Here is a 20,752-nt window from a genome sequence, read left to right as displayed (position 1 = left end):
CTGTTCTTTGGGGTCACGAGTTCAAGCCCCACATTGGGCTGCATGCTGGGCATGGGGCCTTCTTAAAAAGAATCTATCCATTCCCTACCTCACACCCATTAGGACAGCTACTATACCATTAGGACAGCTACTATTAGGACCCCAGAGAACAGCCTCCATAAATAGGTCGATGAGAAAGGTAGAAGCCATCAGATGTGTCTTAAACACGCCCAGTTTCTTCTCCTAAACTCACCGCTCAGAAGTGAAATGACTCAGTGAGTGGGGAAAAGCCAGATCTGTTCCCATTTTTACACAGGGTCAAATGCCCCCCCTAGCATAGATCTGAGAGGAAAAGAAGCATTTCAGCTTGGGATGGGTTGGGGAAAGCTTCAAAGCACATGAACGTTCAAAGAACGTTCACAAAGCTCACAAAGAACGTGAGCTCTTTTAAAGGAATGCGATTTTTTTTTCCTTAAATGTGTTACAATGTACATAACATGAAATTTACCATCTTCACCATTTTTCAGTGTTTTTAGTTCAGTGCCATCGAGTACTGTTGCATTATTGTGAACCACCACCACCACCCATCTCCGGAACTCTTTTCATCCTGCAACACTGAAACTCCACACCTGTTAAACAGTAAGTCTCCACCCTCGCCTTCCTCCAACCCCTGGATCCCCCATTCCACTTTCTGTCTCCGTGAAGTTGACCACTCTAGTTATCTCATATAAGTGGAATGATCCAGTATGTGTCCTTTTGTGACTCGCTTATTTCACTTAGCACAATGTCCTCAAGGTTCATTCATGTGATCACATGTGTCTGAATTTCCTTCCTTTTTTAAGGGTGAATAATGTTCCATTGTGTGTTTATGCCACATTTTGCGTATCCATTTTTCTGTCAAAGGACACTTGAGTTGTTTCTACCTTTTGGCTGTTGTAAATAATGCTGCTATAAATATGGGTGTACACGTGTCTCTTCAAGATTCTGTTTTCAATTCCTTTGGATACATACCCAGAAGTAGAATTACTGGATCATATGGTAGTTTTATTTTTCAATTTTTCAGGACTCACCATTCTACATTCTTACCCACAGTGTCACAGGGTTCCAATTTCTCCAATTCCTCTCTAACACCTGCTACTCTTTGTTTGTTTGTTTGTTTGTTTGTTTGCTTTATAGTAGCTGTCCTAATGGGTGTGAGGTAGGGAATGGATAGATTGTTTTTAAGAAGGCCCCATGCCCAGCATGCAGCCCAATGTGGGACTTGAACTCGTGACCCCAAGATCAAGACCTGAGCTGAGATGAAGAGTTGGACTCTTAACTGATTGAGTCACCCAGGTGCCCTGGGAATGGATAGATTCTTAACATAAATATATAAGGCATTCTAGAGAGGGGAAAGAATGTGTGTAAAGATACAGAATCAGTGAGCTCAAGAAATACGAAGGATATAGTTTAGTGGGGGACAGGGAGATCTTTGTAGAAAACACTGGAAAGATTGTGAAGGGTCTTGGATGCCAAGCTAAGGAGTTCCAAATTTATCCTATGGCTGACAAGAGCTCCTAAATTTTTTAAGGCAAAATGACAAAATGAGAATAATATCAAAGAAAAAAATGGAAAAAAAAAACACCATTTCAAAATCTTTCAAAATCTGCAGTAGTTCAAACATTTTCAGGGAAGGGGAAGTATCAGTGGGGATGTGAAAGAAAGAAGGAAAAATTGAAACAATACTTTGGAGAAAGAATTGCCAGGGTTATTGTCTGGCTAATTGTGAGAAATAAGAGAGAGGGAGATAAAGAAATGCTAACAACCACAACAAACACAACACACACACACACACACACACACACACACAACTCTTTTCCCACGCATATTTTTTTTCTGCTTCATGGAAATTATTCTTCCTAAATTCTTTAAGAAAGAAAAAATATTTCTTATTGCTATGCCCTTATTATTTTATTTATTCATTATAGTTAACATTTTATGTACCTGTCTCTTACAAAAGAACTTCTTAAAGTACTTAGAGTTACAAGTACCTGCACCTTGTTAAGGTGCCAGGGAAAAGGATGGCAGATGCCAAGAGAGAACCATCCAGGGTCCCGATTACACATGGAGCCTCCATAATGGTCTTCCACCCATGAACCTCAGGACCTATTTCAGGTGCGAGAAGGAACCTTGTGTGTTAAAGACATTAGTGCTGGTGGGGTTTTGTTATACGTGACCAAATCTAACGCTAACTTGTATGGCTTGATTATTCTTTACTAGTAGAAAGATAGAAGGCTTTTTAAAAATGTTACTTATTTTTGAGAGCGAAAGAGAGTACGAGTTGGGGAGGAGCAGAGAGAGAGGGGGAGAGAGAATCCCAAGCAAGTTCCGCGCTGCCAGCACAGAACCCAATGTGGGGCTCAAACTCACAAACCATGAGATCATGACCTGAGCTGAAAACAAGAGTCAGACGCTTAATCAACTGAGACACTCAGGTGCCCCAAGAAGACACAGAATCTGAAGGAGGCTCCATCTCTGAGCTGTCCGCACAGAGCCCAACGTGGGGCTTGAACCCACGAACCAGGAGATTGCAGCCTAAGCCAAAGTCAGATGCTTAAGTGACTGAGGCACCCAGGCGCCCCTTCCCCCACCCTCCAAAGTCTTTTTGATGAATCTCATAGAGACTTCTCGGGTGTTGTTTATCTTTTGATATAGAAAATTCAGGGAGGCAGCAAGTCTCTAACGCTAGGGTTTAGCCAATTGACCGATTTCTTTCTTCAGTCCTTTGGCAATAGCCTTGAATTTAGATTTAATACATGTGGGTAGTGTATGAAAATGATGTTTTCTGAGGACGTGGAGGCCACTTTTCTAAACATTCTGCCAGCAGCTCTCAAGGAATCTACAGAGTTGAACACTTGGTACTTCCCACACTTCTCCCATAACCTTCAAATTCCCTTCTTGAAACTTCTAAGTTTATAACTGTTAATGTGTTTTGCTAAACCTGAAAAGGATAAATCAGAAGTGCTTTCAATTAATAAATCAACAACTACACCCCAGAGGTTGTCTTTCCTTCTTCCTTCCACTCTAGAACACAGATTCCTTGAAATCCACATGCCCCTAATATTGAAAATGACTGGAAGCATTAATGTGACCACAGACACAATGGCCTTAGCAATTATGCCACAAGTGTGAATTGTACAGAAAAGGTGATTCTGTAGTGGGAACCACCTACATTTACTCGACCAAAGCAGAGATGAATGACTGTTAAAAAAGCACTCAAAGCAAACAAATAAACACCAAGGCAAACAGCATAACCAATTTCTAAAGGCATGAATGTAACCATCCATAAAAATAAAAACTTCCATCATTTTAACTTATTACGTTAAGTGGTCTAAGGATTGTTATAATAAACTAGGCACTCTGATCATCCGAAGCTAGGCAATGGATGGCTTTATGTCATAAAAAGAGATAATATACTGAGACTTCGCACAGAAAATGCTCTGTTGAGGATATGAAGGTCTATGCTCTCTTTCCCTCATCGCCCCTCCACCCCTGCTTCCTGCTGGCTGAATCCAGTAGCTTCCAGATAAACTGCCCATCCTGAAGTTTTCAGATCCATTAAATGAGGCATCATGACTCAACTTGGCAAGGCTTTTTTTTTCCCCTTGCTTCTTTTCCACCTCAAACTGTTTTGATTCATTTGTGAGAAATTTACTTTTGCCAATTGAAAAACCCTTTTGTGACTGCCAGTCACTAATCTCCCCTCTGACACATTCATTCAACCAGACTAAATCCAATATTGACATTTGTATCCAAGGGAAAGGAGGTTAAGCACTGGGAGGAAAGCAGCTCCTTCCCCTGCCAAATACTGCGTGGCATCTAAATGAGCTATGATGGTTCCACTCATGGGGGAACCCTGGAGAACTGGGGGGGGGGGGTGTGGGAGGGAGGGCTTTGATCACATCCAGGGGTCGTCATTTCCCACCTAGGCAGCCAAATGGAAGCTGTTTGATGCTATCTATAGGTGTCCATAGTAGCCTACTTTAAATTCTCCCCAGGTCTCAGACATCATTTTCTAGTAACATCATCTCAAGGGAGTCTCTTGAATGCTTTTCCTAGACTTTGCTTTCTCAGACATGGAAAAAAAAAATGCCTACTGTGGTCCCTTGAATGTACCACCCACCCGCAGAACTAACATTCCTTTTCTTAGACTCTTGCTTTAGGGTAATCTGGAAGCAATAAGGGCTTTTCCTACCCAAGCTATGTTGATGATTTCTTTAGTTACTTCATTTGTCTGTCCTCACCCCTGCCCACGGAATATGGCTATGTCTTCTTTACCCTGCGATACACAGTGACAGCCGCTTATCGACTATGGGCACTGCTAGAAAAACCAACGCCTTCCTTTTAGAAAAAGTGAAAATATAGGTTGGATTGCAGTGTAGGAGAATAAACACTTGCAATGTCAATCGAATGCAAAAGCGTGCATTCGAAATAACTGAAGAAACTGAATGAGAACCGAGGCAGGAAAAAAGTCAAAGTCCCAATTGGCAAACAAGGGACATGACCCAGGATTACTTTCAACCGACTTTTTACTCTTTTCTATCAGCCACCCTGCTTTGTTACTGAGGCATCACACCGCTTTCTTGGGGTTCCTTACCAAATCAAACAAAAAGAAAAATATTAAACACAGAAGATAAAACCTTTACAGACTTCTAATGTTTCCTGAGCCTCAGTGTTTTTTTCTTCTTAATCAAGAATATTCTCCGGTAAATAATATCAGACTGCAATAACATGAAACAGCTTAGCCCCCTGCCTTCTTATTAATGTATTGCTACATTCCGTTGCTTTAGGAATGTGCAGATTTTGTCCAAATCGCTGATGGGACGCAAGTCTGTCCAGAGAATTCTAACACAATACCCTTTGTGTCTTTCCGCAGTTCTTTACATATTCCTGTTATTTTTTTAATGGTTCTTTATTTTTGAGAGAGAATACGCAAGCAGGGGAGGAGCAGAGAGAGGGGGCAGAGGATCTGTAGCAGGCTCCGTGCTGTCAGCACAGAGCCTGACGTGGGGCTCCAACTCTCGAACAGTGAGATCATGACCTGGGCTAAAGTCAGACGCTTACCTGACTGAGCCACCCGGGCGTGCCACATTCCTATTATTTTTAAAAGGTGATTCTTTCCACTGTAGGAACACAGAGCATAGTCACTCATGTTTGAAAGTGTATTTACATGACAATTTAAAATTTCATCTCCAATCACTTTTAAAAGGAGAGTCATTGGTAGTGACATAACCTTTTCTCCTCCCATCAGTTCATGATATAAGCCTATTCTGAACCCCTCCCATTGCAAGCTGATCTCACTACCTATCCATAGCCAGGCCGGTTTCCCTCATCCCCTCATCGTCAAGCCAGTCGTGCCAACTCCCTACAGCCCCCAGCGGGCTAGGTTCCCCTTTCCTGCCCACCTTTTAGTCTCTCTGACTGTCAAGCTCCATTAGGTAAGTTATTATTATGTAAATGATATTAGCATGATGTAGCAGCTATTCATCACCATGGCCACAAACACCACAGATCGGTCAGAAAAAATGGTGACATCTAGAAAATTCATAGTGTTTGAGTCCGAAAGAACCTGACACTTCGACGTTTTGGCCGACGTCAGATTTCCCCGGGAGCGTCACATCCATTGGGTGCACAGAATAGAGGTGAGGACCCTTGGGGACTCGTACAATTGGGAGGGGTGCTGCGTATCCTCTAAGCCAATACACTTTATGCCTGAGCCACTTTATGCTAGACTTTACCAGACAAATCCACTGTCCAAGAGCAGTTGTCAATAAGTTAAAACCGGGACTCTCATACAAATAGAGCAAGGATCTGTGTTAAAAAGGTATCCAACTGATTGAGTTTGGCCATTAAAACGGGAAAGATGATTAGAATAAGAGGGCGCCTGGGTGGCTCAGTCGGTTGGGCCTGCGACTCTTGGCTTCAGCTCAGGTCATGATCGCATGGTTTCTTGGGTTCGAGCCCTGTGTCGGGCTGTGTGCTGGTGTGCAGAGCCTGCTTGGGATTCTCTCTCTCTCTCTCTCTCTCTCTCTCTCTCTCCTTCTCTCTCTGTCCCTCCCCCACTCATGCTGTCTCTCTCTCAAAAATAAATAAACTTTAAAAAAAAGAATAAGAGAAACACATACTAGAAGATAATTTTAAATTAAGTTTGCTGAATTAAGTTTGACCTAAAAATTTACAAACAGGTCTAAGAAACTACTTTCACTGCGTTGAAAAACAGTTTGGTTGATCAAAAATAAACAAATAAACAAACTGAAAATCCTGCTTTGTTGTGTTTGCAAGTTGAAAGAAGAAAACCAAAACATGTTTCATTATGTTCACCAGCCATATGACTACCTAATTAACGTAGTCGCTCCCAAACTCAGTAAATGTGCCTTGAATTTTTTATTTTTTAAGTAGCTCTATAAATGTTGTTATAATACGATACGCTGGTTTCTATTACGTATAGACAGCCCTAAAGCAGAATCCATTGTTTGAATTTCTCTTTGCTATTGGTTTCTAAAGTACAAAGTTCCCTAACTTTGTCAGAGTTACCTGTTTTGTTTGGGGGTGGTTTGTTTCCTGTGTGTGTGTGTGTGCGTGTGTGTGTGCGTGTGTCCTGTTGTTTTTTTAATTCCTGATTCCCCAGTCACCCCAGAAGTCTGTTCACTGCATTCTGATCAGCACGGCTTGGGAGAGAGCTGTCCTCCCTCACCGCTACCTCTGTAGAACCCTCCACAATGTCGCCATCGCAGACAGCAACCAGCCATCTGCACTCTCTTGCCCCTCCCGCCTGTCTTACACCTGCTGGCCTCACACTCTGGGCCGGACCCCACTGTAGCTTTCCACCGGGACGTGCTCACCCCGCCCCACCACCCGCAGCCCTGGTAACACGCTCATTGTTCAGGCCCAGGCTCAGATGTGGCCTTTCTGGGGAAGCCTTCCCCGAGCTTCTGACCGATGCACACTTCCAGAACACTCCCTCGTTCCCTATCGCAATTTATGTTCACTTACTGACTGTAAGGTTGCTGGAAGTGGGGACGGTGTCTACCAGTCCGTCCTTTTTTGGGTTCTAAACCTTTACGTCAGCACCATACTTCTCTTACCCAGGCTACTAATAGTTTGCAGAGCAGAACTGGTGCCTGGATGATACTCTGGGTGGCCAGTGGTCCAGTGGTGGCCCCAAACCTGTTCCCTCACCCAGCCCTTCTTACCCACTCACACCTCAAACACACCTGCAATGCCTACGAGTTATGGAAAGAGAGAATTAGGAAATAAATTATTTTATGGAATGAGATTTGGGGGCCATGTGTCCAGACCCTAAGTGTCTTTCATGGAGAGCTCAATTTGGAAATTACGGGTGGGAGAAGGAGCCTATATTTTGCACGGATGACCCAAATGATCTGTAAAATCTTTCAAGTATGAGAAATATCAGTGCACAGGGCGCCTGGGTGGCGCAGTCGGCTAAGCGTCCGACTTCAGCTCAGGCATGATCTCACGGTGCGTGAGTTCGAGCCTCGCGTCGGGCTCTGTGCTGATGGCTCAGAGCCTGGAGCCTCCTTCAGATTCTGTGTCTCCCTCTCTCTGCCCCTCCCCTGCTAGTGTTCTGTGTCTCTCTCAAAAAATAAATAAAAATCTTAAAAAAAAGAAAAAAAGAAACGTCAGTGCAAAGGAAAAATCATGTACTAAAAGCATCACAGCTTTGCTGTGAAAAAATCCTCCAAAAGCACAGTCCGTAAGAAGTGCAAGGACGTCTCTGGTGGTTAAAGAGGGAGATGGCTGGAAGTTTTGAATCTGGCATGGATCAGGTGAGGGCAGAATGGTGAGCAGGCTTTAAGAGTTTCAACGGGAGCATCAGGAAGGGGGTAGAGGGTGGGCCCTTGACAGAGGGTCTCCGGAGGGGCAGCTGGGGTCTCGTGTTATAAAAGAGGACCTTCCTCTCCAGGTATCGTAGAAGGGCAGGAGAACCGGGGTTAGGACTCCGCTCCACAGTGTGAGATGTTGGTCCCCCGGGAGCAAAGCTTGTGCCTCACTACTGAGAGTATGCTGTCTCGTGACTCTTGCCGTCCCATATAGCATCCCAGTTCCCACCATCCAGCCAAGCTCCCCAAGCCAACAAAGCAGAGTGGTCCTTGCACAAGGGGAGCCCTTGATTGGACCAGGTGGAACATTTCACCCCGATGGGCCCAGTCGTGGGCTGGCTGTTGATCTATATAATGAGATCTATATAACATCTAAAGTCTGTCTGGTTGGGCAAGGCTAACCTCTGAGCCAGTCAAGGTTGGGTTCTCTCCAGAAGATAAAGGGTAGAGCAGCCAGTGAATAAGAGAAATACAGAGGCATGCAGAGAAAGGCAGAAATGTCACAGAGTGGAATTCCTGGGGCCCACAAGAGAGTGAAAGGGGAAGCGGCTGCCCCACCCTCCCTGAGGTCATCAGGTAGCTTCCGAGGACCAGTACCAGACTTCATGCATTTTTATAATAAGCTCCCTTCTCCTCAGGTGGCCGAGGAAAGCTGGAGCCCAAGAACAGCAAAAGTACAAGATGTAGGTGTGTGCAGGATGGTGGCAGGAAGGGCTTTGAAGAGAAGTTAAGGTCTTGCTGTAGGGAAGAATAGAATTAACACTGCCCCCTCTGAAACAGCTAACTTTAACTGAGCCATCACTGCATTCCAGGCACGGCTCTAAGTACTCTACAACTATTTTAAAATTTATTTAATGCTCACAACATTATGAGATGGTCCGGGCTCTTACCCTCATTTTATAAATGAAGAAACTGAGGCACAGAGAGTTCAGACCGCACGGCCGAGGTCATGTGAGGAAACAGGGGTTTAACGCCAGGTAGGATAGCTCGGGGTCCTTGTCACCCTTCTCAACGATGGTAAAAGATAATAATGATACCTGTAACTGTCCACGCGACCCAATTTTTGCCCCTAAACTGGGGTGCTCTAACAGGTTGTATATGTGGCATTTGTACTGTGGTATAATAATTGGCTTACCTGTCTGTCTTCTAAACGTGGAGAATATCTGTCTTATGTTTGCCTCCATAGTTCCTAGAATAGTGGTTGGTCCGTGCCAGGAGCTCAACTGAAAAAGAAGAAAATTGTGTGCTTTTCAAAGAAAAAAAAAAAAAAATAGATCTGGAGGAGGCGAGATAATACAAGGTCTTCAACGTCAGGCAAAGAGTTGGGTTTGATCTTGCAGACGGTGGGGTGTACTGGGTAGTTTGGGGGCACGAGTGTGATGGCGGTGTGTAAAATGGAAAAGCAGAAAAATGGAAAAGCTGGGGCAGAGCTATTCGGAAGACAGTATTTGCCAGGCCTAATTGGAAGAGAGGAGAGGTGTCAAAATAGGAGGCACACGTGTGCACAGGAGCGTAAGAGACTTATTTTCACATAGGAGAGCACATCAGGTCACTACGAGGAATGGGGCTGCCTCTCAAAGTTGCTTCTTGAAAGTATCACTGAAGTAGGGAGTGACCACTCCTTTAAGAAGCAGCCGGCTCTTCTTGTCTCCCTCTGTGTCTCCCTCTCTCTTTGCCTCTCTCTCTCTCTCTCTCTCTCTCTCTCAAAAATAAACATCAAAAAAAATTAAAAAACAAAAAAGAAGTAGCCGGCTCAGGTCATGCTCACGGTTCGTGATTTCGATCTCCGTGTTGGGCTCTGTGCCAACAGTGTAGAACCTGTTTGGGATTCTCTCTCTCCTTCTCTCTGCCCCCTCTCTCTCTCTCTCTCTCTCTCTCAAAATAAGTAAATAAACTCAAAACAATTTTTAGAACAAAGATTTTATTTTTTTTAAGTAATCTCTCCACCTATCTTGGGGCTCGAACTCACAACCCCAAGACCAAGAGTTGCATGCTCCACCAACTGAGCCAGTCAGGTGCCCCCGGGAAGGACTTCTTACAAAAGTGTGGTCCCACCAAGAAGCCATTATTACCTCTCGGATTGAAGAAATAGGGGGAGGAAATCTTGATAGGAGCTTGGTAAGAACAGGAGAGGCAGTAGCCCGAGAGGGAACACCTACTCCCAGAGCCACTAAGGCACAGCCAGAAGGCATACCCAACTTCCATTTCACAATGGCGCCTTCACTGGCTCAACCAACCAGCACCCAGTTGATATGAAGCCCAGGAGATCCAGCCCATAGCGACAGCCCCACAGGGCACGGGGCCAGACAGAGAAAGGCAGACAAACAGATCTAGAGAGACAAATAGAGAATGTGAAGAAGTTTGGAATATTTGACAAATTTGTCTCACTGATATTTTCCTGTTGAAGAATATATATGCAAAAGTAATAAATGACAAACACAAAAGTCTAAATATGTATAGAAGAGCTGTTGCAGTGAGTACAAAACAAAAATTCTAAGGAACAGAAACACTGTGTCAGTTTAACTGCAAGATTTTGTTTCCCTAATAGTTTATAAAATACTGGTGAGTCATATAATCAGTAGCATCCTGCTGGGTTTTTTTAAAAAAAGTATTTGGTGGGGCACCTGGGTGGCTCAGTCGGTTAAGTATTTGACTTTGACTCAGGTCATAATCTCACGGTTCGTGAGTTCAAGCCCCGTGTCGGGCTCTGTGCTGACAACTCGGAGCTGGAGCCTGCTTCAGATTCTGTGTCTCCTTCTCTCTCTGCCTCTCCCCTGCTCATTCCCTCTCTCTCTCTCTCCCTCTCTCTCACTCTCTCTCTCTCAAAAATAAATAAACATTAAAAAAAAAAGTATTGGGTAAGTTAGGGTGCGTTCCATTGCAAGTAACAGAAAACTCCATGCAAAGCGGTAAACAGAACTAACAGTAACTGCTTCCTGTAACTAGAAAGTCCATATCTAGGCTGGACTATTGGACTGGGTAGATTTGGTGGCCCAATAATGTCACCAGTACATGGCTTCTTTGTGGCTTTCCACTCTGTCTTCCATTCTATTATATTATCCTAGAGATGGCTCCTTTCTTGTGGATGAAATAAGGCAGCAAATAACTCCATGACTTACATCTTTCTTGATAGGCATGGAGAGAGAAAGAGTTGTTTCTGGAAATTCTCTGAGATCTTTCCTAGAAACATCTGGAACACTTCCTCGTATATCTCCAAATATCTGCTCCGTAACTATGGCCAACAGTAGAATTATATCAACTGGCATAGCCTTAAGCCACATGACCTGTCCCTAGAGTCAGGGTAGAGTTAATGTCCCCAGCCAGATGACTATGCTAGAGAATCATAGATCACAACATCCTCCCCCCAAAATATCAGGGTAATTACCAAGAGAAGGGCAAATAGATGCTTGGGAGGGAGTTCCTACATCCACAACACTACTAAACTGCAAAATTTGCATTACGCTTAATAGCTTTAGAAAAATATATCACACATTGGGACGCCTGGGTGGCTCAGTCAGTTAAGTGTCCAACTTCGGCTCCTATCGAGATCTCATGGTTCATGAGATCGATCCCCACATCGGTGCTGACAGCTCAGAGCCTGGAGCCTGCTTCAGATTCTCTCTCTCTCTCTCTCTCTCTCTCTCTCTCTCTTCCCCTCTTCCACTCATGTGCTCTCTCTCTCTCTTTCTCTCTCTCTCAAAAATAAACATTTAAAAAATTAAAGAAAAATACATCACAGCTAAGCAGTGGTCAAGAGTCTTAATAGCAAACGATGGAATCACTCTGGCCGGCGGAAAAAGAAAAGCATTTTGTTAAGTTTTGCGTGGCTCCCAGAATCTTCAGAAGGGCCGGGCATCTGGACCAGAGAGCGATGCAACCACACCAAGTTTTTCGCCATCGAAACACATTCTAAATGCCATTTGATAACGCGACATTCAGAACCGGGTGTTAGAAATTGCCAGCACCAGTGCCGAAAAACAGTGTCTGCCACCAGGCTCGCCCCGAGACTGGTCTCCGAGGACGCTTCACCGGCATCCAAATCTCATGTGGACACGTCTGACTGGCAGAGCCTGGGCCAGGTGCCTGAACCCTAGCTCCCAGGTAGCGTGGTCCCCAGTAGATGTCAGGGATGCGGTGTAGGAAGTGTTGAGGGTAAGAGAGGATCCAGAAGATTTTAAACAGCCACAGATACTGTGTTGCATATTATCGCATGGGACACTATTCCTTGTTCTCGGAGGTCCAGGAAAAGGTACTCGAAGGCGAATGAATCACGGCCCAGAGAAACGAGAGTTTGGGCCTCCGATGACCCACAAAAGGCCTCGCCCGACAGTTAATCGAGTGGTGTTATGAACGGTGGGAGGAAAAGCCTGCTCATCTATCTCGATCATTACCTCTACCAAGCCCCAAATCCATTTTATCATAGAACCCGCGGCGATCCCTGCAATGACTCTAACTCCTTATTTAAATAACTGTCCTGTGTATTACCTCTCTATCACTTAGTTTCTGGTCTCCTCCTGACAAAATCCTTATCTTTCATAATACACCACAGATATTAAAACCTACTAAGAGCAGCAAGAAGTATTTAGGGTTCGTTTATCTTTTCTGATGTGGCATGTTGACTATTAGGGTTCTAGAAAGTGCACAACTACGCAGGTAGGCTAACTGACATCGCCTTTACTGGAAATTTTATAAGAATAGACACCACTTGTAAAGAAATACGAAAACGTTATATATTGGACACCAACTCCGTGTACCCGTGTTTTCTGCAAAGACGATCTCATTTAATCTTCCCAAGAAGAGGAAGGTCGGTATTATTATCCCCATTTTACCAGAAAGGAAACTGAGGCTCAGACACCTTACCCATCTCGCCCTCAGCCGCCTAACCTGCCTCCTGGAATCGTCCACACTCAAAATCTTGTCACTTGGAAGTAGAGACGACCCGCCTCCGAGACAGGGTGGGGTTCTTCTCTCGCCCCAAACTTCCGGACTGTGCGCCCCCCAAAATTGATTTTCCCGGCACGGAGACACCACGTCTGGTTTCAGCGTGCATCTCGGATGGCAGTTTCTCCAACCCATCTGGCCTTGGTTTCTTCCAGCCTTCATTAAGTCTAATTTCATTATCACCTGTTCTGGTGTGACCCCGAGTTCCCCGCGCACTTCTCCCCTTCCCCCCGGGAAATGAATTTCCGTCTCTGCATCAGCTCTCCATCCAACCGTGTGAGCCCGGAGGCAAAGCGCTCATTTGTATGTGAGGACTGTCCATCTCTCCTGTCGTCGCCAGCCACCTCCTAAGGCTCTGACTCTTCCGTCATTTCTGGCTGCGGATGAGACCGAGGGGAATTTCGTAACAAGCACGGGTGTGCACGCGTGTGCGTGTGTGTGCGCGCGCGTGCGCGTGCGCGTGTGCACGTGACATCACTCAGCTGATTTTTATTGCCTTTACGTCTTGTATTTCTGCCTCGCCTCTAAATCTCCTTACACCCTCTTAATTTCACTTCACGGATTCTCACGAATTCACCCCAGGATCTAATATAGCTCCCGTATCCTCTGGGAGAAATAATAAATAATTTTCTCGTCTGGTAACAAATTAGATGGTGTTTGGCAGCAATTATTTGATTAGCTCGGCAAGGCCAAATTTCTCAAAACGGTACCTAAATGGGAGGCTATTCCGTCAATACCAACGGAGTGTGCCTCAGAAAGCTCGGAAGTCAGACCGAATGGGAAAAAGACACAAAAGCCAGACAAGGGAGGAAAAAAACCCACCTCCCCTCCTTTTCCCTTCCTCCTACCTAACCCCGCCTTCCCCTTGCCAACCCTCAGCATCAGGGATGTTCTCTGGTTAGAGAGGCCGGATAAAATAGCAGGGCAATAACGTTTTATTTCTGTTCTGTTGTCAATGAGCCTGAGCTAAACCTTTGTATCCCCCGTCTTCTCTTCCCATAAGCGTATCTCAAACAGAAAGAGGGCGGTGAGATCGGAGTGTGTGATGTCAGGAAGATATTTCACATATGCACGTATGGCCACGCTATTACTGGAATTCCCCTTCTCTTACAAATGCAAGGCAGTACTCTTTGGTGAGCGAATCACATTTTAATACACTTCAGTTTCCAACTACTACACTTCACATGAGGCAGGATTCTAACTTAAGTGACATAGAGCCTCCATTAAAAATTGCTTTCTGCTTTCGTGGTTTTCCCAAGAGGTAAATTGTCGTCGCTATGACCATGAACTCTCTCTCTTTCACGCTAGTGGGCGAAAGAGGTGTTACAAAGGCAAACCAAGGCGGGAAGGACAAATAGTGTTTCTGATTTCAAAAAGTAAACACACACACAGAAGATTGGGCCACTCTGATCAAGACAGGAAGAGACAAACAAGTTCAGAGGGCTTTCAGGGGAGAAGTGGGAGCTATTTGACAAGGGGAATGGCAAAAAACAAAGTTGACTCTCTCCGAGAAAAGTTACGTTGAATTCAATTTCTCTCCAGACTCATCCTAAGACATTTTTCCCCGGAGGCCTGCAATGGACTTTTTGAAGGACATGTGACAGCTCTTGGTACTGAATTCAGCCCCAGTGCACTATTTTGAAAGCGGTCACGGTTGTAGCTGTTCGCCGGGATGCGTACAGCCGTCAGATAAGCAATTGACCGTGAAATAATAGTACATGGCTTTTAATATATACCCTCTGGTTACGGGTGTGCATACTAAGCATACAGTATTTAAAAATATATGCCTATACGTAGAAACACACAAACCCCGCAACCTAAAGCTGTCTATATCTAAATGGACTGCCAGCTGCTTGAAATTTCCCCTCGACTCTCCCTAAGGTCTCAGGTGTAGGATTCATGAGCCAATGTCTCAGCTAGAACAGGTGTCTATCGCTGGGTAAATAGCAATTAGGCCCAAATTTCAGACTTTTTTTTTTTTTTTTTTCAAATCCCTTTCGGAGGAAAAGCCCAGGAATAAATAGTTGCTGTAACGGCCAGGGGTATTGTGTAGCATTATAGCCTCCAGCTGGTCTATTACATACTATAGACAGGCAAAGAATACGAGCACCTGACAGATGTGTTCTGTTAGCTTCATTAGGAAAGAAACAAAGAAACTCCTCAATTAATAGCAGCAGAGCCAAATGGGGGTGGGAGGGGGGAGCTTGAGGGGAGAGGAATCATAGCCTGTTATTTAAACAGAGTCAGCGAGCCTTTCACTAGTGGCTTAATATGATTCATTAATAAAAACAGCTTTTTGAATGCCCAGTTTAAGTCAAAAGAAATCACCAGCATTTTTTTTCCCTAGCAAAGGAAGGGCAAAATGACAAATTGCCGCTGTTAAATTCATTTCATGTGGGGATGGCCTTTCTCAAAGATCTCTTAAACTGCAAGGCTGGGTGTTTGTCACATTATAAGTGGCAGAGCGGTTCTCAAAAATCGAGTGGGGCACATCGGGGTCTCAGATGAACGGCCAGCAGTGGCCATCCAATAATTTTATATATCCAGACCAGGAAGCATTTCGTGTTGTTTGAATGAACGAGCGTTTTTAAAGTAAGGAAATGCAGCTCTTACCCTGAAGAAAGGAAAATCTGTCTGTGGAATCACTTTTAATTTTTTTTTTTTTTCCTTCTTGCAATGGTTTGAAGAACCGGGGAAGTCCTGTGACTGTGGGGCTCATTTCTTAAGGAGTACAAGTCTGGAGGTTTCTCCTTTTGTATTTCCTTCACTGAAGATGTACACTGAACCCACGCACAACATAATATACAACTGTGAACGGGGGAGCTACGTATTGTGTTCGCAGGACAGGAGTTCTGAACGAAAATGGTTCTTTTTCCACTCGAGTCAGAATCCGTGGCAACAACGCCCCCTTTATAATAATGCTTCTCTACTTACGATTTTCGTGCGGTATTTTAAAGAATGTTGCTTGCTACCGGGAGGCTAAAGTAGACATTATGACCCAGTTACTGGATACGAGGAGAGAAAAATAAATTCTGGGCCCTTGCCCTTCGACCCACCCCCTATCACCTCCACTCAATTTACACGACACAGGTGAAAAGCACTTAAAGATAAGAATCTGGAGATTTCGGGGAAAATTCTGGCCTATCATCCAGGTAATTCAGCCATAATCCAGGTTAAGGGACCTTGAGCATATTAACCTGCGTCGTCTTCTTATATGCTAAGAATTCATGGAGAGCAGGAACAGTGGAGGGAAGAACCACGGGAGCCCTGGAGTAACCTAGGCCAGCAAGGATGTGCTCCAAAATCAGAACGGGATGATCATCTGTCTAATTGGGATGTTGTCCCGCCAAAGAAACAGAAATCAAAACATAAATGGTCGTGGCCAAATATGATGGGCCAGGCTCTTTGTGATGGAAATGTAATTGTAAATCTTGATGGCCAACTCGGGCTGTGATGTCTTGGTGCTCTTCAATTTTTAAAATACACTCTTGGCTTCTATTTGTAATCCCCCCCCCCCAATAATAGCCACAGAACAAGAAGGGCTAATATCTACTCCCACGTGAGCAGGAATGAAAAGGAAAAACAGCAAGCTTTCCTGGAAGCAAAGGCATTTTTCACCCCGAAGTGTCTTCTTATACTTCTAATATTTCACATTTGACAGCAAAGAACTGAAAACATGAAGGATGGAAGTTCAGAACGTGACACCATTATGTTCAGACTCTAAGTCATTACGGATGCTAATCTTCAGAAAGTAGTAACAGTTCCCCTGGTAAGTTACCATTCATTATAACTTACAGTTTCTTCCCAGAGACCTACTGAAAGAAAACTTCATTATCCTGTGTGGGCAGATCTTCGTAGAACGCAATCTTTCCAACCTCACATCAGCTTTCGTGAGGGTGCAGGAGATGTACTGAACTCCCACCCAGAGATGAGGCCAAAGCTCAAAATCACACACACAAAAATCACTTGGTACAAACTAACGAATTGCAATCCCAGCCTGCGTGTTCAGATCACAAGACGCGGTGTATTTCAGCTCATTTAGAAAGATGCACTTTGGACTTTTATTGTTTTTCCTTTCTCACCTCTGCGCCAAGTGCCGTTTTCCTCTCTTGGTGCTTTAAACAGCTCAGAAGCACTGATGCACATTTGGTCCCAAACAATGCCGGACGCCTTGAACGTTACTCCTGACTCCTCATTCTCCCTTGCTCCCATATCCGCCGCATTCTGATACCCTTGCCTTGTACAGGAGGTACACCCTGCTGTCCATCCACCCCCTCCTCGTCCAGTCCCATGTCATTTCTCACTGGGACCACTGCAAAGTCCTCTCGGTTGCTCTCTTTGCTTTCTGGATTAAACCCTTGAAACCAGTCTTCACGCACCTGACCCAAGGGGTTTTCTCAGACGAGAATCAGACCAATTACTCCTCAGTCCAAAAGTATTCCTTGGCTCCTGTCACTTAGAAATTAACCCCAAAGTCTTTAGCGTGGTGTCGATGACCAAATGGACCTTCTCCTGCCATCCCCAGGATCATCAGTTCCAGCACCTCTGCTGGTGATTGTGTAGAGTCACCTACACACATGGTCATAAGTGTGGGTGGTGTTGGCAAGTTGCAGGATTTCTCTTCCATTTCACCTTACTGAGAGAGTTTTTATCATGAAGGAGTGCCCCACAGAAAGTCCCCTAAGGACTGGTGCTAATCACAAATGACCCATAGTACACTCCCACTCACACATATTAGGTGAATAAATGTATATCTCTTCTGACGTATGCATCATGTGTGGTGTTCTTGGTTCATTCCGATACCGAGCTAATGTCTTTATCTTACTTTATCTCCATGTCCCTTACACAGTGCAATCAGCACAGACCCTCTTACACGGTACATTCCTTGCAGCCCGGTGCGCTGTCTGTATAATCCGGTTTGCTCAGTACCTCTACATGCAGAACCCATGACTTCATGACTTACTTTGTGACACATAGAGAGTTGAAAAGTATAGAGTTTCTGGTTTGATTTGTCTCTCTCTAGGATTAATGTTTGAAAAGGAAATTTTATTTATTTTTTTAAAACGTTTATTTATTTTTGAGACAGAGAGAGACAGAGCATGAACAGGGGAGGGGCAGAGAGAGAGGGAGACACAGAATCCGAAACAGGCTCCAGGCTCTGAGCTGTCAGCACAGAGCCCGACGCGGGGCTCGAACTCACGGACCGTGAGATCATGACCTGAGCCGAAGTCGGACGCTCAACCGACCGAGCCACCTGGGCGCCCCGAAAAGGAAATTTTAAAATAGAGAACATTCTGAGATGGAAAAAATGTCTTGCTTATTGAAATTTGTGCATGTGGCCAACTACGTTCGTGGGGGTGCGGGTGGGGTTACAGATTTGCTTTAAAGAGTATGCAGATAGCCTAATTGGGACCACACACTGAGAAAGACTTTTCATACTGTTTCCCCGCTAGCTTGAGGAAGAATCACATTCTTAGAGATTTCCTTCTGTTTGGAAATCGTTCGTGTCTCTTTGGCTGTTCACAGATTCGCTTAGATCTGTCACAGGCAGGCTCAGGCAAATGCAAATAGGAAACGTGTTTGAGAGCCGCTAAGTCTGGGTAGATTCTGTCTCACTATACCGTCCCTTGTTGTCTCAAATAGCTCCTCATAGAACTCATAGTTTCTCGCATCTGTCAAGAAGCCTGCTGGTTTTAACATTCCGTTTTATTGTCAGTAGCTCTAATTCTCTCCAAGCCTTGAAACCACACAATGAAATTTTATGGGCATTTGGAATTTTTAAGAAAAAACACAAACTTTTGTACCATTTTCATTATGTTTGAGGTTGGTGCTTGTGATCTTTTCTTCCATTCTACGGTTTCCTTCTAACTGGAGTCACACACACACACACACACACACACACACACACACAGAGGAAATAATCGGCTTTTTTTTTTTGGTACAGTGTAGAAACCCTTTGAGTGGCAAAATTTTCAAAAGAAAAATGATTAATAATCCCAGGAACTTCTCTTAAGGGATAACTTAAGAGAAAAGAAAAATCCATAAGAAAAGAATAAATACAACTATACAATTTTAAAGCAAATGTATTAAAAAAAAAAAAACCCTAAAAGGTAAGCTAGTAACATATTCCCAGCAAGTATGAGCAAATGTTTCTCTTTTCTATAGAGAAAGTACATTTAAATGAGCGAGAAAATACGAGGGTCCCCATAGCCAAATGGGCATAGGGTGTGAACAAACCGTTCACAAAAGAGGAAAGCATTCAAACGCAGTAATAGAGAAATGCAAATTAATACAGCAAAAATACCATTTTTCACTTTTGCAAAACTTTTTCAATAATGCTACTCAATATTCACGAGGCAGAGGTGAAACTAGAAAGTGAGGTTCTCACGTTGCTTGTGGAATATAAATTGACCCCATTCTATAGGAAAGCAGTTTGGCAGGTCTTTCCAAAGTCCTAAAAACGTGAGTATTCATTTGCCCTGAAATGTATTTACGGAAGACACTTGGAAGTTAGGTACATTTTTGAAAATACATGAATATACTTATCTCAATGTCAATTTCAAGAGCAAAACATGTTTATGATATAAGTGGAATATACAACCAATAAAAATTGTATGTGCCCGAAGTTTTGACTACTATGTAGTTAAATGTAGTTGCTTTTGCTCTCATTTGAATTTGAAAAGCTGGCTGATTTTAGAAAAGATACACTCTTGCTGTAATTGTATGTATCTATGTATCTAATGGTAAAATATCTTTAAAAGACTACAATAAATGCAGAAAATGTGTAACTTACACATAGTAAGAGTGGCGGGATTACAGGTAATACGGCAGTCCCCCCCTTATCCATGGGGGACACGTTCCAAGACCCCCAGAGGATGTCTCAAACCACAGATAGTACGATGCTTTATATATGCTATGTTTTTTCCTATCCATACATACCCATAATAAAGTTTAATGGGTAAATTAGACACAGTAAGAGATTAGCCACAATGTCTAGTAATAAAACAGAAACATTGTAACCATATCCTGTAAAAAACTATGTGAATGTGGTCTCTCCCTCAACATATCTTATTCTACTGTACTCACCCTTCTACTTGTAATGACATGAGATGATAAAACGCCTCGGTGATGAGACGGAGGGAGGGAGTGAGGGGGGTGACGCAGGCATTGTGATGGAGATTGCCCCTGTCACAATAAGTCACAAGAAGGACCCTCTGCCTACAGACCAGTGTTGGCCTTGGGTGACTAAAACTGTACAAAGCAAAAAGCAGGGATGAGGAGAAACACAGTAACTTTTTTTTCTTTCAAGTTTTGTATTTTGATTTTTTCTAAGAGTATATGTTGGAGAAAAAAAATATAGGCTTGGAAAACTTGAAAAGCTGGAACTTTTTACTTTTCCTCTCCTAGGCCTTCTGGGAGAAATAAAACCATCTAAATATTAATCCTTAGAAGGGAAATTATTTGTGGCCCATGTGTGTAAGGCACTACGCTAAGCAATTGAACATATCTCACTTAATCCTTCTGGCAACCCTGAAAAGCAGATATTCATCCCATTTTTATGTATGAAAACTCCGAGGTTTCAAGCGAAGCATCTTGCCCCAGATCAGACGGCTAATAAGTATCAGAGCTTGTGCTGTGTTATTTTCACATTGTGGCCGGTGCCAGGCACACCTCAAGTGACCTCCACTCCAGGATAAACCATCTATTAAGAAGGGGAAAAAAATTATGAATTTAATTATTTAAGGAATGAGATAAAAATGCAATTTTAATTCGAGCTTTTGCCTTGCCTTCGTTTGTTTTGTTTAGAGATTTGAAGAGCAGGAAAGCACATCAAAGAGCGTCTTTTCTAAACTCAGCCACCGTTGCTTTAGCTGTTCAAATGGGGGCCAAAGACTTAGCGGTCTATCAGAACAGTTAGTTATCAAGCGTGTTCTCCTTCTGCCTGCCCCGAA

The 20,752-nt window shown here is 43.8% G+C and overlaps 1 long non-coding RNA gene across 1 annotated transcript in view; it reads right to left on the bottom strand.

Moving 5' to 3' along the window:
* Positions 1-19,966, bottom strand: part of LOC131513720 (uncharacterized) — a 112,020-nt gene extending 92,054 nt beyond the window's left edge. The window contains exons 1-2 of the long non-coding RNA XR_009262745.1: positions 19,887-19,966; positions 8,995-9,082 (exon numbers count right to left, since the gene is read on the bottom strand). This is a non-coding gene — a long non-coding RNA (uncharacterized LOC131513720). The remainder of the gene's footprint in view (positions 1-8,994; positions 9,083-19,886) is intronic.
* Positions 19,967-20,752: the final 786 nt, after the last annotated feature.

This window comes from Neofelis nebulosa, chromosome 6 (assembly GCF_028018385.1).
Source record: "Neofelis nebulosa isolate mNeoNeb1 chromosome 6, mNeoNeb1.pri, whole genome shotgun sequence".
Lineage (NCBI taxonomy): Eukaryota > Metazoa > Chordata > Mammalia > Carnivora > Felidae > Neofelis > Neofelis nebulosa.
The sequence above is the reverse complement of the archived record's forward strand: the minus strand, read 5'-3'. Positions and strand labels throughout refer to the sequence as shown.